This window comes from Podarcis tiliguerta, assembly GCF_965153285.1.
Source record: "Podarcis tiliguerta genome assembly, chromosome: 17".
In the NCBI taxonomy this organism is placed as follows: Eukaryota; Metazoa; Chordata; class Lepidosauria; order Squamata; family Lacertidae; genus Podarcis; species Podarcis tiliguerta.
This window is the reverse complement of record NC_139550.1, coordinates 23409022-23421647: the sequence shown is the minus strand read 5'-3', so window position 1 is coordinate 23421647 and position 12626 is coordinate 23409022.

Here is a 12626-nt window from a genome sequence, read left to right as displayed (position 1 = left end):
GATAGATTCCGCCAAGCCTTGCGGGACCTTGCTCCCCCTGGCGACTCATTGACTGAGCTTGTTGAGGGCTGGAATATCCAGCTCCTGGCAGCCATCGATGAGATCGCACCTAAGCGCCCTCTGCGACCCCGCAGAAACCGGGCTCCCTGGTTTACCGAGGAGCTCCGGAAAATGAAGCGGGACCTCAGACGGCTAGAGCGAGTATGGCGGGGTGCCCGTGACGGAACCTCAAGAACATCTTATAGGGCTTTTATGAAAACCTACGAGATGGCGGTGAAGGCTGCTAAGAAGTCTTACTTCTCGGCCTCCATTGCATCCGCTAGCTCTCGCCCGGCGCAATTATTTAGGATAATCAGGTCTTTAACGTCCCTTGAGGGACAGCCAAATTTAAATAACAATTTGACACATAGCTGTGAGGCATTTGCGAGCTTTTTTGCGGAGAAGGTCTTGCTGCTCCGCCATGACCTCCCTGCCAATTTGGATACAATAAAGGAACTGGAGGCCCCTCGACTGTCCTCGGGTCCAGTATTGGACCACTTCAACCGGATATCCCCAGCCGATGTGGACAGACTCCTCCGAGCTGGAAAGCCCACCACCTGTCCTCTCGACCCGTGCCCGTCTTGGCTGATTAGAGCGTGTCCAGACGAGGTGCGGGCCCTCCTGGGGGATATCATCAATTTGTCCCTTGGCACGGGGACATTCCCAGGAGAATTGAAGGAGGCAGTGGTGCGCCCGCTCTTAAAGAAAACATCATTAGATCCTTTAGATCTATCCAATTACCGCCCAGTTTCGAATCTTCCGTTCCTGGGTAAGGTGATTGAGAGAGCGGTTGCTGAACAGCTTGGTGGGTTTCTGGATGAAACATCGGCTCTCGACCCATTCCAGTCCGGCTTCCGCGCTGGTCATGGGACCGAGACGGCTCTGGTTGCCCTAACAGATGATCTTCGTAGACAGCTGGATCGAGGTGGGTCGGGGCTGCTGATTCTTCTAGATCTGTCAGCAGCTTTTGACATGGTCGACCACGAACTTCTGGACCACCGCCTTGCCGACGTGGGGATTCAGGGCACAGCCCTTCAATGGCTGCGCTCGTTTCTCTCTGGTCGGGGACAGAGGGTGGCGCTTAGGGGGGAATTGTCATCGCGCCACTCCTTGGTGTGTGGAGTACCTCAGGGTGCGATACTCTCCCCGATGCTTTTCAACATCTTTATGCGCCCCCTCGCCCAGCTTGTCCGGAGTTTTGGGCTGGGCTGCCATCAGTATGCTGATGACACCCAACTCTATCTGTTGATGGATGGCCATCCTGACTCGGCCCCAGACACACTGACCAGATGTCTGGAAGCTGTGGCTGGATGGTTACGTGGGAGCCGGTTGAAGTTAAATCCTTCGAAGACAGAGGTCCTGTGGCTGGGACGGGACGATATGGGATTGAGGGGGCAACTCCCATCTCTTGCGGGGGTGCAATTAGTGCCAGCACCGTCCGTTAAGAGTTTGGGTGTAATCTTCGACACCTCCCTTTCAATGGAGGCGCAGATTGCAGCTACAACAAAGGCGGCATTTTTCCATCTCCGCCAAGCTAAGCAGTTGGCTCCTTACCTCTCTCGCCCTGACCTAACCACTGTGATCCACGCGACGGTCACCTCCAGACTGGATTATTGTAACTCGCTCTACGTGGGGCTGCCCTTGAGACTGACCCAGAAACTCCAGCGGGTGCAGAATGCTGCAGCGAGACTCCTTACGGGGTCTTCGCTGCGAGATCACATTCACCCGGTGCTATACCAGCTGCACTGGCTCCCGGTGGAGTACAGGATCAGGTTTAAGGTGCTGGTTTTAACCTTTAAAGCCCTATACGGCCTAGGACCCTCGTACCTACGGGACCGCCTCTCCTGGTATGCCCCACAGAGAAACTTACGGTCTTCAAATAAAAACATCTTGAAGGTCCCAGGCCACAGAGAAGTTAGGCTGGCCTCAACTAGAGCCAGGGCTTTTTCGGCCGTGGCTCCGATCTGGTGGAACACTCTGTCACAAGAGACCAGGGCCCTGCGGGACTTAACATCTTTCCGCAGGGCCTGCAAGACAGAACTGTTCCACCAGGCCTTTGGCCAGGGCACAGCCTGACTCCCTCCATTGGCAATCTTCGCAGCGCTCTGGCCCAATGGTTGCCAGTGGCTTGAATTAATTAATTTTATAATGAATGATTTTAAAGTGTTGTTTGTGCTGTTTTACTGTTGTTAGCCGCCCTGAGCCCGGCTTCGGCTGGGGAGGGCGGGATATAAATAAAATTTATTATTATTATTATTATTATATGTGTTGCCTATAAGTTACGAAAGGTACACATCTGGTTTCTGGCAGCTTTTGCCCTGAAAAAGTCTTATCCACAACTGGTGATTAGGGTGCTGTATCCTAAAGCAACCCTAACCACCCTACCCATATTATTTGTAGCTAAAAGGAAGGGCTTTGCAACCATTCTTCTAGACTGCCTGTGCAACCATTCTTCTAGACTGCCTTTGCCCAAACAACTCCCCATTTTTGCATCTAAAAACTTGTTTTTACACCTCTGTCTCATTTAATTTCTCTGCCTCTGTCTGCCCAGTTGTATTGATTATGATCTTTGGCTTCTGAGATAATGCCTATAATCCCGTATTGATGTTTTGCCACTAGGAAAAAAACTTGACACTGCAGCAGGTCATGCAAACAAAGAATTTAAACATTTTGCTTGGGATTCTGTCTTGGTACAACATTGACTATGTGACCCAAGAGTTCCATGTTGAAAATAGGTACGGTGCATAATTTGCAGTCATTTAAAGAAAAAAGAACACGGAACATTTTCTCCTCTTGTCTAACATTTTCAAAGTATAACTTCTGGTGCTTTCTTGCTGTTTTTGGCCCACATGCATGTTATACAGATGGTTTCCCTATCCCCTGTGCATTGTGAATTAAGGAGCAATCTGAACCCATGGCCCCTGCTTGGCAGCGTTTCGTGATGCTCACAATGGTAGGCAGGGAGAGGAAGATTGGGTCTGATCTCCACATCGGCTCCACACTGGCACATTGATTATGTCTGTTGTTGTTTAGTCGTTTAGTCGTGTCCGACTCTTCGTGACCCCATGGACCAGAGCACGCCAGGCACCCCTGTCCTCCACCGCCTCCCGCAGTCTGGTCAAATCCATGCTGGTCGCCTCGAGAACACCATCCAACCATCTCATCCTCTGTCGTCCCCTTCTCCTTGTGTCCTCCATCTTTCCCAACATCAGGGTCTTTTCCAGGGAGTCTTCTCTTCTCATGAGGAGGCCAAAGTATTGGAGCCTCAGCTTCACGATCTGTCCTTCCAGTGAGCACTCAGGGCTGATTTCCTTCAGAATGGATAGGTTTGTTCTTCTTGCAGTCCATGGGACTCTCAAGAGTCTCCTCCAGCACCATAATTCAAAAGCATCAATTCTTTGGCGATCAGCCTTCTTTATGGTCCAGCTCTCACTTCCATACATCACTATGATCATGTCTGGATCAGGCCAAATGCTGTTACCTGACGGCAGCAAGACCAGCTCATGATTCAGCAGAGCCCAGGCCAGCTCATCTCAAAATGCATTGTTTGGTAATGGGGAGGGGGGATGGCTGGGATAGCTCAGTCAATAGAGCAGGTGACAATTTCTGGGTTGTGGGCTCAAGCCCCACGTTGGGCAAAAGTTGTAGTCCCAAAACATCTGGAGGGCCGAGTCTGGCCCCCACTGGTCTAGGGTTCCTGCATGCATGGAAAGCTTGACTGTCATTGAATTTGTTCCACATAACCTTTGAGAACCAGATATCACAACATCTTTGGGAATGCCCCATATTTTATGAAGCAAAGTAGATCTTCCTTCTCCATCCCTCTTCTCCTTTTTGTGACATGTCTTTTTTAGATTATAATCCTGAGGGCAAGGATTGTGTATTGAGATGTAAGCCACTCTGGGAGTCTTTCCAACAGGGTACAAATGCTTGGTAAAGGTAAAGGGACCCCTGACCATTAGGTCCAGTCATGGCTGACTCTGGGGTTGCGGTGCTCATCTTGCTTTATTGGCCGAGGGAGCCGGCGTACAGCTTCCGTACAAAGCAGTGCACGGAAACGCCATTTACCTTCCCACCAGAACGGTACCTATTTATATACTTGCACTTTGATGTGCTTTCGACCTGCTAGGTTGACAGGAGCAGGGACCAATCAACAGGAGCTCACCCCGTCGCGGGGATTCGAACCGCCAACCTTCTGATCGGCAAGTCCTAGGCTCTGTGGTTTAACCCACAGTGCCACCTGTGTCCCTTCACAAATGCTTGGTACATATATTATAAGACCCCCAGGGTGGCATACATGACACAGAACGTTACATTCCTTTTTCATTAAAAAAAATAAATAAAATCCATGTGTTTTAAGAAAGGTAACAGCACAGAAGCAGCAGCCAGAAAACCAGCACGATCAAGTTATAACCAAAATCAGTGATAGGAAATGCTGAAATGTCTTGGCAAATAAAAATGCCTCTACCTGGCATTGAAAGGACAACAGGATTGGTACCAGATGAACTTCTTCCCCATGGATGGAGCTCAATAGGCATTGCACCATGAACCAAATGGGCAGGCTGATAGATGCACAGTTGCTAAATCTATCATTACCTCCAAACTGTGAACTCAATCATTTCCAGTCTGAACATTACCTGCCAACAAAACTTCCACCTTGTCAGGATTTAGCTTGTTGGTTCTCCTTCTGCCTGTTACCGCTGATAGACACTGAATCATTGCTTACATTGCCTCACCTGACGCTGATTATCTTAACAGCGAGGAATGCATTTGCATGAATTTACTAACTTTAGACCAAACTCAAGTCATCAAAATTGTCAACAATATCACCATCACAGCCTACAGAGAACTCGCAATTAGCCGTCTTGGGGATCAGCCTTTGCTAGCCTGGTATCCTCTAGATGTTGTGTGACTACAGCTCCTGTCGGCCCCAGAAAGTACAGCTGTTGTAGACCAACATCATCTGGGGGAAACCAGGTTGGTGGAGGACTGTGATAGATGTTCAAGTTCTGTGACGTTGCCTGTCCATGTCTGTCGGGAAATGTGAGGTGTTGAATTTCCAGCTCAACGTTTTTGGGAAGATGCCAAAGGGGTTGAGAGAGGGAGGGAGAGATTTTGGAGTCAAAACTTGATACAGTGGTACCTCGGGTTACATACGCTTCAGGTTACAGACTCTGCTAACCCAGAAATATTACCTCGGGTTAAGAACTTTCCTTCAGGATGAGAACAGAAATCGTGCTCCGGTGGCGCAACGGCAGCAGGAGGCCCCATTAGCTAAAGTGGTGCTTCAGGTTAAGAACAGTTTCAGGTTAAGAACGGACCTCCAGAACGAATTAAGTACTTAACCAGAGGTACCACTGTACAGCATTTTAAGCGGTTACTAATTGCTGGCAGGCAGCTGGACAATGTCTCTTTTTTTTGCCGTTTCCACGTGATCACTTTGGGGGCATACTTCTCGGTTCAGAAAGACTGTCATTAATGAGCTCGTGATGCTGAAAGGCTGTGCCCCTCTGTGTTGGATATATGTAAGCAGAAGAAGCAGAGGGGGGGGGGGGTAAAAGGAATGTGATTTGGGCGCAGCTTCTCATCCTAACATGGAAACATGCTTTCCATAATGTCCGTGTAACACCCATTGCTCTTTCATTTCATACATGTTGCCAATTGGGAGGTTTCCATGCCAAAGATATATAATAATAATAATAATAATAATAATAATAATAATAATAATAATAATAATAATAATAATTGTAACCCGCCCATCTGGCTGGGTTTCCCCAGCCACTCTGGGCAGCTTCCAACGAAGATTAAAAATACATTAAAATGTCACACATTAAAACTTCCCTTCAGATGTCTTCTAAATGTCAGGTAGTTGTTTATCTCTTTGACATCTGATGGGAGGGCATTCTACAGGGCGGATGCCACTACTGAGAAGACCCTCTGCCTGGTTCCCTGTAGCTTTGCTTCTCGCAGTGAGGGAACCGCCAGAAGGCCCTCGACGCTGGACCTCGGAGTCTGGGCAGAACGATAGGGGTGGAGACGCTCCTTCAGGTATACTGGGCCAAGGCCATTTAGGGCTTTAAAGGTCAACACCAACACTTTGAATCGTGCTCGGAAATGTCCTGGGAGCCATTTCCTCTGCTACTATCCACACCTACTGGCATTGTATCTAATGTGTTTCCCTGCTTGTTCTGCCACAGATTCTTCTCCATGCGGTGACTCTGAGTATCACCATGCCTCAGAGGTCAGAAAACATTTGAGTACACACATAGCTCATTCATTAGCAGCAATTACAGTGCACAAGTGATTCCCTGGTATGTAATAATCTGAGCATATCTATTCAGCTGACTCTCTAAGCTGTGCTTAGTAGCTGTGCAAAATCTGCCCATTCCAGCATTTTCCCCATTTCAACCATTCCCCTCCCAGCAGTGGGCATTTCCCTGGTTGCGTAAAGCACTACAGTGGCATGACACCCACCACAGAAATGTAGGTGTGCTCACCATCACCATCAAAAGGAAAGGCTACATCTTTGCAATTGTTTTCTCCTTTTGAAACCAAAATAAATGAAGTCTAAAAATAGACCTTATTGCACTTATTGAGGATATAAGGCACAACTGCGTGTAGCTCGCTTTGCCGTCCCCCAAAATCCAGGTGACCATTGCAGTTTTGATCTTGGCCCATTTTCCGAGGGCATGAAGAAGGGGCAGCACCTTAAAATATGCAATTTGTGCAATCTCCCAGACAAGTGGCAAATTAATCAGTCACTGGATCTTTTTTTCCCTTTCCTTTTTTTGAAGACTTGTGCATTTTTAAAGAAGATGGAGTAATTGTTTAGTGACTTGGTGCCATTGATTTTCATTATGGATGGTGTTGGCTGGGTCTGTGTCAGGTCATTGGGGAGAGATAGCCTTTGCATAGCTAAATAAAGGAAAGGTAATTCTTGTTCCATATTCACAAGGAAAAGCTCCAGTCCTTGAATAAAGTTTTAGGTGACCTTCTCAGGAAAGGAACTTTCCTCACTGAGTCATTGGAATCGTAAAGAAAATAGGGACAGTTTCAGCATCTGGCAGGTGTGAGACTTACAAGGGAGAACAATTTTCGCCCCCACCAGACAAAATTCCAAATGCAAGGCAAGACTGCAAAAGCAAATAGTTTTAAATATTCTATGGTGCCCTGCAGAAGATTTCCTTATAAGCAAGTAGTCAGCAATGAAAGGAAATTAATTCCATCTGCACAAGGCTCGAACAGCACAAAGTCTTGTTAATGTTCACAGCTGATAGGAATTATCAAGGAACAGTTGCACTATTGACATCACACGGGTCAGCCTTTGTTTGACCAACACATCGACCAGATATCACTTCGTCAAACAGCTCTTCCCTTTCCTACCCATTAGGTTATGTTATTGTCGGACCCTCTAAGCATCCCTATTTTCCAGGGGCGCCCCTGATTTAGAGAAGCCGTCCCGGTTTCTGATTTGATCCTGGAATGTCCCACTTTTCCTTAGGACGTCCCTATTTTCACTGGAGAAATGTTGGAGGGTATGGAGTTATCCATCCCCCAAGCCATCTGAAGGCAATCCTGTATAGGGAAGCCCCCCCCCCCCAATGTTTAATGTTTTGTTATTTTTTATATATGTTGGAAGCTGCCCCAGACTGGCTGGGGCAACCCAGTAAGATGTGTGGGGTATAAATAGTAAAATTATCATTATGGAATGAGACGTCCCTATTTTGATTGGAGAAATGTTGGAGGGTATGTATTGTTAGCTAGAGGGCATTCCAAGATGAAGTTCTGGTGGCATCTGTAAGACAGGACCATATGGCTCTGGCACACAAGATGGCTCCTTTCCACACCAGTGCCATTCCTATTCCTATCTTAATGTATGTGTGGAGTTTTGTGACAGCGTCGCTTGTGCGAGTTCTCTTTGCTATTTGCTTGTGTTCCTTTGGTGATGAGAGAAGTTGGCCTAGGGTATGGTTGCTTGTTTGAGATTGGCTGTGGTGAGTTTTGTTTTCATGCGTGAGTGGGGTAGGTGGACGTTTTGGATCAGGTTAGCCATATTGATTTGTATGTTGTTGGTGGGTTCTTGTTGTCTTGCTGGGCTACAGGGGTGAAGGCGTCTTCTTCTATTTGTCCCTGTATCAGTTTCAGTTTATTGGTTAATTTTTCTAGTAAGGCTGTTTCCCATACTATTTGGTACCATTGGTACATGCTTACTCCTGACAGGTCTCTCCAGTGTCTAGTTATGTTTCTGCTTGCTGAGAGTAGGTGGGTTATGAGTTCTTTGTGATGTGAGTGGGCATTATTGTCTTGGAAGATGTTTAGTAGGGCCAGTTCTGGGGTGATTTCTAAGACTTGCTTAGTTATTTTGCATATTTCTTTTATGGCTGTTGTCCAGAATAGTTGGGTTTGGGGGCATTCCCACCACATGTAGAAGTATGTGCCTGTGGAGGTGCACCCTCTCCAAAAAATATAAGAGAAAGCTAGGACTCCTGCTACATTGCAGGGGGTTGAACTACTCTTTGGGCCCCTTCCAACTCTAAAGGTAAAGGTAAAGGAACCCCTGACCATTAGGTCCAGTCGTGGCTGACTCTGGGGTTGCGGCACTCATCTCGCTTTATTGGTTGAGGGAGCCCGCGTACAGCTTCCAGGTCATGTGGCCAGCATGACTAAGCCACTTCTGGTGAACCAGAGCAGTGCACGGAAATGCCATTTACCTTCCCGCCGGAGCGGTACCTATTTATCTACTTGCACTTTGACATGCTTTCGAACTGCTAGGTTGGCAGGAGCAGGGACTGAGCAACGGGAGCTCACGCCATCACGGGGATTCGAACCGCCAACCTTCTGATCAGCAAGTCCTAGGCTCTGTGGTTTAACCCACAGCTCCACCTGCGTCCCCTTCCTACTCTACAATTCTATTATTTTATGAACCTGAAGATGAACCAGAAATTGTTCTGAGGGGCAGGGAGAGCTGCTTAGTGGGTTGCGTTTGGCCCCCAGGCCTCAGGTTCTCCACCCCTACCTGTGAGCTTTTGCTGCCTCAATTGCAGATGTTCCTTTTATCCTAACTAGTGTTCTGCATGCTGCTTCCAGTGGCTTTGTTACTCCCTTCCCGACTCAGTTCCATTTTCACCATCCCAACTCTCTGCAAATGAAATATGTATGTATGTTTCTGGAGACCTCAATCTCGAGGAAACGAAGTCTATAATTTTTGGTGTTTTACAATATCTGCTGTTTTTAAGGAGGAGGCGGTGAAGAAATCACATACTTGTCATATTGTGACGACTCACTGAATTTCTCCAGAGGATGGCGGGGGTTGGGGGTGGCAGCGGCAGTAGAAGAGAGGAAAGAAAAGCATGGCTTTTAAAAAGCCTTGTCGGCTGGGAGGTATTTGAGATATCTGCCACTGCAAATTCCCTCTCATAATGATAACTAAATGATGTGAGTCAGCGAGCCATTACGCAGTTCAGGAAATAGATAGAAATGGGGCTTTGCAGGAATGAGATATTTTGGCCATTTTAGCTTATGTGGTAATTTGCTGCTAAATATAGTTATCAGGCGGTGCTGTTATTTACTTGACCCCCTCCAATAAATATGTCAATTAAAGACTTATAAAACCCATTCTCAGATAACAGGAAATGAGCATTGTTAGAGAGCTGTTACAGCGTTATAGAAATCCTGGCAGGTAATTTGAGGCTACGGTTCTTTTTGATTCATTGACCAAACATCGCTCGCATGGAGGTTAATCAAGGCCTGTTTAGAAGACTATTAAACATCTTTCATACTTCCTGTGTTTTCAACATTGCTTTAATAATAGCTTCAGGATGCATAATAATCACATTTTATTCCTATCAGCCCAGGGTGGGGAGGAGCTAGTTTAGCTGCTTAACTGAAGTATTTGTCAGGGCTTTGGTACATTTGCAAAGCCTGCATGAAATGGATTTGAAACCATGGCCCTGGTTAGAAATATTCTGATTCTTATCCAGTTCCCACTCCCCGCCATAATCCTACTACCATAAACACCTCATCTGTTATCTCCTATAATCCCTGATGCCCCAAACGTCCCAAAATAACACCTACAGAGTCCTACCTCTGTAACCTTTGAAGTCTTTTTGGTCCTCATGGTCTATTAGTAGGCTTGTTCCCATGTTACATAAAACACAGGTGCAAGATGTCTCTGCACAAGTGCAAGTGTGAATGGGTGTACACTTGTTGATTTGCACAGCTCAAATATTGTGTTCACAGACTGTACATTCATTGAATGTAAGAATGAATAGCATTTGTACATATTCACCCTAAGAGCTTTTTCATTTCATACCACTTCTGGATATCGCCTACAGCCCAAATTTGGATTGCAAGCTCTTTAGAAAGTGGCTGGTTTTTCCTACCTTTTCCTGTAAAGTACCATGTACTTTCATCATCATCATCATCATCAACAACAACAACAAAACTTGATGGGCAGAATCCACCGAATTTTAACAGCATTTTAACAGCATAACTTTAACAGGGCTTACTCCCAGGTAAGAACACATAAACATATGGCTTTAATATATTATACAGTATGTACTGTATGTACTTAAATTTTCCCCACTGGAAATCAATGGGATCTAATAGTGCTTAACTTTGGATCATGACCTGACTGTGATCACTGTTGCAGCTACTATTACTGCTGAATATATATTTAGACCTAGTGCTGTATGAATTGTGTAGAACTGACCTGTCCATAAGGTTTACTGTCCGCTACTGTGACCTCTACATGCCTTACAATATTGGCTCTACATATATATCAGAAGGGCTTTTTTTTCAGCCGGAGCTCACCGGAACTCAGTTCCAGCACATTTCAGACCATTGCTATTATAAGAGAACAAGGGAGGTGTTCATGGTGAGTTCTGGCACCCCTTTTTCTAGAAAAATACCACTGATTTATAGGAGTGGTGTTGCTTAGAATGTTATGTGAATCTAAGGGTACACATGATCACATCTTAGCATTTAATTGCACAGTAAATAAATAAAGTAATTCACCACTCTCCTTTAAAGAGGCCACAATTATATTGCCAAAAGTATGGCTGCCTTCCATCTAGTTTGGCTTTGGGTGACAATGGGTGACAACATTTATTTTTTTCTAGAAGAAGAAGAAGAGTTTGGATTTGATATCCCGCTTTATCACTACCCGAAGGAGTCTCAAAGCGGCTAACATTCTCCTTTCCCTTCCTCCCCCACAACAAACACTCTGTGAGGTGAGTGGGGCTGAGAGACTTCAGAGAAATGTGACTAGCCCAAGGTCACCCAGCAGCTGCAGGTGGAGGAGCGGAGACGCGAACCCAGTTCCCCAGATTACAAGTCTACCGCTATTAACCACTACACCACACTGGCACCTAGAAAAACAGGTGCTTCACCATGAAGTTGTTACCGTGAGCCCCACACTTCTTAACAACAGCAAAAAGAGGTGCCGGTACTGTGTGCCCTTGAGTACCCCCTGGGATGGGGAAGCGCTACTAGCAAGGAATATTTCAAATTCTGCTCCCTGTACCAACACAAAGTTTCTAACAGTTGGCAGTTGAGCTTTCACATTTGACCACCTGCCTACTCGGGTTGAAAGAGGCTGCTGAACTCTGAAATGTCTCCATGCATCATACTTACGAGAACACCTGGGCTAAATAGCTTGGTGTCAGCATGCAGTTGAGAATTACTGTGATCCCTTTGGCAATGTGTCTTCTTTACGTCAGCGTTACAATCGGGGATCAAATCAGGATGTAGATCTCTGTTAACCAGGTTATTTTCCTTGTCGCGCTTTTGTACTGGTTGTGAATATAGTTTGCTAAAACACTTCAGTGAAGTCTTGGGTAACCCGAAGTAACTATTAAATCATGGGTAGGCAAACTAAGGCCCAGGGCCCAGATCCGACCCAATCGCCTTCTCAGTCCGGCCCGCAGATGGTGTGGGAATCAGCATGTTTTTACATGAGTAGAATGTGTCCTTTTATTTAAAATGTATCTCTGGGTTATTTGTGGGGCATAGGAATTCGTTCATTTTTTTCTTCAAAATATAGTCCGGCCCCCCACAAGGTCTGAGGGACAGTGGACCAGCCCCCTGCTGAAAAGGTTTGCTGACCCCTGATGTAGAGAAAGGTTATGGTGAACTAACTATAGATGAATTTCCAATTATTATTAATTTTTTACAAAAATGCTGTGTAGATGATATGATGTGTATAATGAAGGTGGGGTCATGATTATGCTGTCTAGACTCACTCTGCACATGCCCCAGAACCCCTGATCAGAATCCACAGGAAGATGCAATTCTGAGCATGCCATGTCAAACCTTCAAGTAATAGGATACTATTATATCTGTGAAACATCAGGAACAAATGTTTTTACTTCCTGCAAATCATTTTGGACCTGAACAAAGCCTCAGCTGATGCCTTCCCTCTTCAATATTCCAAACCAGACTATTTATATTTTTCATTTTGGACCTGAACAAAGTCTCAGTCGATGCCTTAGAATCATAGAATCATAGAGTTGGAAGAGACCACAAGGGCCATCGAGTCCAACCCCCTGCCAAGCAAGAAACACCATCAGAGCACTCCTGACATATGG